This window comes from Frankliniella occidentalis, unplaced genomic scaffold (genome assembly GCF_000697945.3).
Source record: "Frankliniella occidentalis isolate FOCC.00 unplaced genomic scaffold, Focc_3.1 Scaffold362, whole genome shotgun sequence".
NCBI classification, from domain to species: domain Eukaryota; kingdom Metazoa; phylum Arthropoda; class Insecta; order Thysanoptera; family Thripidae; genus Frankliniella; species Frankliniella occidentalis.
In genome coordinates, this window is record NW_026267485.1 from 142,333 (window position 1) to 147,706 (window position 5,374).

Here is a 5,374-nt window from a genome sequence, read left to right on the forward strand (position 1 = left end):
CCGCCTCCGGCCACCCCGCCGATAACGCGCCGCGACGAGGCGAGCCGAGGGGAAGTCAGTCGTCGTCGGTCGTCGGACATGTCGTCGGGTGTTTATTTTCGTTTTACGAGAACTTGTCCCCAATTTATTTATTTTTTTGCCGTTTATTTATGGTGTTGCAGTTCTCACCCTCGTCACACACAGAGTGAGGCGCGGACACCGACAAGTATGCGAGTGTAAGTGTGAGTGCTGGTGTGTGACCTCGGGGTGTGACGGTGCGCGAAGTATCGTCGAACGCGGAAATAATACAGAAAACCCAGAGTTTCGTCAGCCCGCGGCGTTGGCGACCTTCGCAGCCGAGGTTTGGTTGCGGGGTTTCCGAGCGCGAGGCAAGGAGGGCCGCCCAACGACGCACCCCCACCCCACACCACGCGCAGGGGGGAGCGGCGGCAGCGGGAGCAGCTGGAAGTGCGCATTTCACGGTTTTCATCGGCACGCCATTCCGCGCCGTTCAAACAACGATAACCCGGGCGATTCGCACACCAACGGCGGCGGCGGCGCGCGGCGGCCTCGGCGGGGGTCTGCGAGAGGTCCTCTGGAGGCCCCGCCCGGCCCCGCCCCGCCCCGCCCTGGAGGTCCTGGCGGAGGCCCTCATAACATTCAGCCCGTACCGCGGACGTGGGCTGCATGCCGAGTGCCCAAGAATTAAACAAGTCGGCCCCCGCGCCACAATTTTCTGCATGATTCTTTTGTTCCCCCCCGTTTCGTTGTCTTCCTGCGGAACGCGCGACATGGCCGCGCCACCGCGACAGCGCGAATCAAGTGAAAAAAAAAAGTGTAAACGGGAGGGGAGGGTCACGAGTAAAAAATATAACATTCACCCCCGAGAGACCATCCGATCCGACGTGGCTGAACCATGATCGGAAGATAGAATTCTTACATTACGGAAGGGAATGCGTCAAATGTTGTCCCCGGCTTTTTAAGATTGGAGGCACCGTTTTTTATTTTCCCCTCTTGCGCTCCGTCTCTTTCCACCCTGTAGTCGTATTCAATTTTTTCATTAGCTTTCTCGCTCTCCCCACCCACAACGCTCCCCGCCTCACCTACCAGACAGCTTAGTATTATTCTTATCCTCTCTTTTTATTATTCCTACAACGCGGACTGAGCAATCATTGCCCTCTTTTTTTTCTCGTTTTCCTTTCCCTTTCCAATCCCCGCTCCCCTCTCTCCCCCGCTGTTTAATTCTGCATTCCGGTATTGGTGTTGGTTATCATCCGTTTCCTCTCCGTTTGCAATTTTACACTTCCAGACACCCTTAATGAATATTAGAAGATTTTCACGCAATTTACCCCCCCCCCCTTAATTTGCGTTAACCTGCGTCAAAACTGAAAGTTTGGGCGCTAACATTTACATGGCATGGCATCGGCCACTGTGTGCGGGTGTGTGCTAGTCACGCCTACGAATGAGACACAAGATACACCCTAATCACTGCAGGAGGCTAGCATATTATACACTAATATCGTTGCATGTGCACTCACGTTGGCGGTGGTGACGGCGGCTAGGGAGCCTGCGCAGACGACGGACACGGCCTCACGACGTCGTGCTCCACGAGCGCCTTGGGCCGGACTGCACCGTCTCCTCCTGCCCGCCTGGGCGACACACACACACACATGTCAGGTCGTCACCTAATATGCAAGGCCATCAAGCGATAAGGCACCGCACGATGACGATGGCAACGCTGGGTCCTGGAAGGTGACCCCCCCCCCCCCCCCCCACACACACACCCGCGGGTGTACCAAAGAAAAGATATACCGACAGAAGCGGGGAAAGATGGCGGGTGACTTCACCTTCAGCGTCCTACCACCATAGTTACGAGAAAACATAACCCGGAGACCAAAACACTTGTTTTTCCTTCCGGTATCATTTTCCAGTAAAGCCGAGGGGCTGTCTTCCGCTGACTTTCAAATCATTCCGAACGTGGCGACGAGACGGGGAAAAAAACGTACAAACGAAGAGGGAGATAAAAAAAAAATTCGAATGCAAATCTCGTTTCACAAAGAAGGCTGGCCAACGTCAAAACCAATATTTGTACGACTGTTGTCGTCGCCGGCCCGGCCCCCTGTTATGTATTCAGGGGTTTCGGATTGTCTTAGATTACGAGATGCCGGCTGCCTACTTCCCAGGGGCTGAATTTCATATTATATTGGAGAGCCCTCTCTCCGGAGCGCAAATTAAAATACGAGAAGGAAGTGTCTTGGAATGGCATTAGACGAGGATCCCCTACCGCCGCCGGAGTCAGAAATGAGGAGTGGGCGGGAGCGACATTTTTGCGCTTCCGCGCTGGAAACCGGAACAAGAACGCAAATCACAGTGGAGCAGGCACTCAATATTACAAAACGGGACAAAAAGACAAGAAAACCGAGAAAACGCCCCACGCATCCGCCCGGTCCGCCACCTATTCTCGCCGAGAATTCTTCGAAAATATCTGAACAATAACACAGACACATAACCACCAGTGAAATTGAGGTAAACCTCCAGGCCACTTTGGGCTTTTCGGACACCCGGATAACTCGTGAAGCCAGCCGAACAAGTAGGACCTATAGGTCAAAGGGTAGATCCGTGCGTTACCTATAGGTACCCAGGAGTGTGTCTGGAAGAACAAGTAGAGCCCCGCGTCTGAGAGTACGGTAATACGACATACCACTCGGTCCTACACGAGGTCCTATCGTCTCGTTGGCCTGGTTGCTACCCGGGTAACCCGCGAGAGCCATATCGCAACCCCCCCCCCCTCCTCCTCCTTCTAGATGCACTTCTCGGCTCGCGCGCGCGAAGTGCTGCCTCAGCTTCATAGCCGCATCAAAGCTATCAAAGGCCCTCCCAGACCCCAGAGAGAGCGGGGGCACTGGCTGGTCAACTGCTTTTAGAGGACCGCAGATCGACACGAAAGGCGCCTCACGAAAACGACGGGAAGCGAAGGCGCAGAAAGGAGGAGGGGGTAAGACGCCGTGTTACACGTCACAACCAGAACGTCTCTTAGCCACAAAGACGGCAAAGAGGGCAGAAAAGAGCGGGCGGGCGGAAAGAGAAGTCTGATTCGGGCGGTGTTCGAACCTGCCGAAATAACATCACTTATCAGCCGTGCGCTCCAGTTATTACCCGCTCCTCTGACGAGGGATCAGAGCAATTAGAGGCGTAGGGCAGGAAATGTCAAGAAAATCACGGGCCGATGCAATGATAATTAGGTTATGACGAAGTTTGACCTGGGGGCGCCGCGTCGGCCGCGTCGACCCCTCGTCAGAAAACAAAGAGACGGATAAAAGGGATCCTGACCGATACAAAAAATAACATTTGTAAACAGCGTATGACTTACTCAGAGGGTTTTAAGGCTATCGTCTTAACAATTGGAGGATCCGCAGAATCAGAATCTGGAGAGAAAATGGAAACCAAACAACCATTAATCTTGCGCTCACCGCTCACACACACACACGGAACCTAAGCGCGCGCACGCATACTTACACCATCACACACGTGACCATTAGCAACACCTGCCAACATTCGGTAGAGCAACCGATCCCTATAAAAAATAAAAAATAATTAATAAGACGTTAAATAAAAGAAGGGGGAGGCAACAGAACATGGAAGAAGGGGGTGCCTAGAAATTCACCACGGGGACGTGCTAAATCAATCGGGGCGAGACAGACGTACCACCGGGACACGAAAGGGGTTGCCTTCGTTTCAAAACGAAAATGAATGCGTCGCGCAGAGGGGAGGAGGGGGAGGAGGGAGGAGAGAGCGGCGCGGGGCTGCTGGGCCCTGGTGGCGGTGACGCACTAAAACACCAGCAGCAAGCAGCAAATCGGCCCGGCCCCTAGCCCGACCCCAGATGGCAACCAACGAGAAAGCGATATGACGATGACGTCATGAAATAGTAATGCGCAAACGCTGCATATGATTAAACGCAATTATCGGCCCGTAAGGATAATTTTTTTATGACACGGCTGTCAAGGTTCGGGACGGGGGAGGGGAGGGGAGGAGGGGCAGCAGGAGGGTGGCCGAGAGGCAGCAGTGATCTGGCAGTGATAGTGATGGATAAATAAATATGTGAACGGTTGAAAGGTTGGCACCGTCCGTATTAAATGGTTAGTACCTTTCTTACACACTGAGCACAAAAAATATTGAGATTAGAAAAGTTTACCAAGCTTCTCTGAAATTACGCTTTACAGCAATTTTGACTTTAAGTTGCCATTTATTTTTCTTTCAAAACAATTCTAGAGCTCTCGAGTGTTAAAACTGCATGAGAGAGATGGGAGTTAACATTAAAACAAAATTACTCATTTACATTGCATAAACTTTCCCGAGTTTGGTTGAGCACGAAAACTGGTCTGTGCTGTTGTATCCAGGCATCCAGGTCCACACAACTTGGACTAATATTTACTGTCTTGATTTCTCACGCAAAAAAAAAAAAAAAAGGAAATTGGAGGAGATGAAGGGGATGCAGAACAACAGGTGAACAGTAAAAATAAAAAACAATGAAAATCAAAGCAGTATTGCAAGTCCCTTTTTAAAATCTCTCCGGATTATAAAATCTCACGATTTATCTAAATTATGTAGAGGGAGAGAATTCATTTTAGGATATGCTTCGTGTGAAAACTAAATAATTGTTGGTACCAAAGCAGATCCCAGCAGGAGAAGGATGTCAGATGTCAGTGCCATGCCATGTAGCAACGGTAGTACGGATTAGAATATGAAATTTTAAAAGTGAATCAGGGGGCATTGCATTGGTGATTTTACTCGAACATGTCATTGTCCCTTTGTAGTTTATTTCAGTGTCACAAAAATATGAAAGGGCGAGCCGAGGAGAGGTTAGTTACGTCGGTCTTTCGGGTGCCTGCATTTGAGGAAGGGTACGCGATTTTTGAGAACGATAAAAAAGTGTTCACTAAATCTGGCTTCGATCTCGGTACTCACCTCGCCAATGATGATTGTTGTCAATGAATCTAAATGCATCTAAAATGCTCACACACTTGCAAATCACACCAAATCCGGTTTGACACGGACTAACCAGCGCGGACCAGACCCAGCGTATGAGAAAGTTAGGGGTCACAAAAGGAGGCACAAGGAGCCATAAGAGTCACGTCATTAAGCATCTCTTTTCTGATCTGCGGCTGTATAGTTACCAATAGTCAGTTTTTGATTAAAGCAGAATAATGGACTGATCCAGCCAAGAAAACATCTGTATCAGATATCAATTAAGAACTCTGGTCCACAGTGCAGTAGCACATACCAACACCTACAACAGAGTGGTTCAGTTCACTGTCCTTTTTGAGAACAATGTCAAATAGCCTTCAGCTAGTCCCTTTCTCTAAAGTCCACCAAAAATGCAGTAGGTCAAAAA

The 5,374-nt window shown here is 50.3% G+C and overlaps 1 protein-coding gene across 1 annotated transcript in view; it reads right to left on the bottom strand.

Annotated features, from left to right (window-relative positions):
• Positions 1-5,054, bottom strand: part of LOC113207034 (uncharacterized) — a gene marked incomplete in the record, with an annotated part of 23,430 nt that extends 18,376 nt beyond the window's left edge. Inside the window, 3 exon segments of the mRNA XM_052274250.1 lie at positions 3,350-3,404; positions 3,496-3,553; positions 4,948-5,054.
• Between the last annotated feature and the right edge of the window lie 320 nt (positions 5,055-5,374).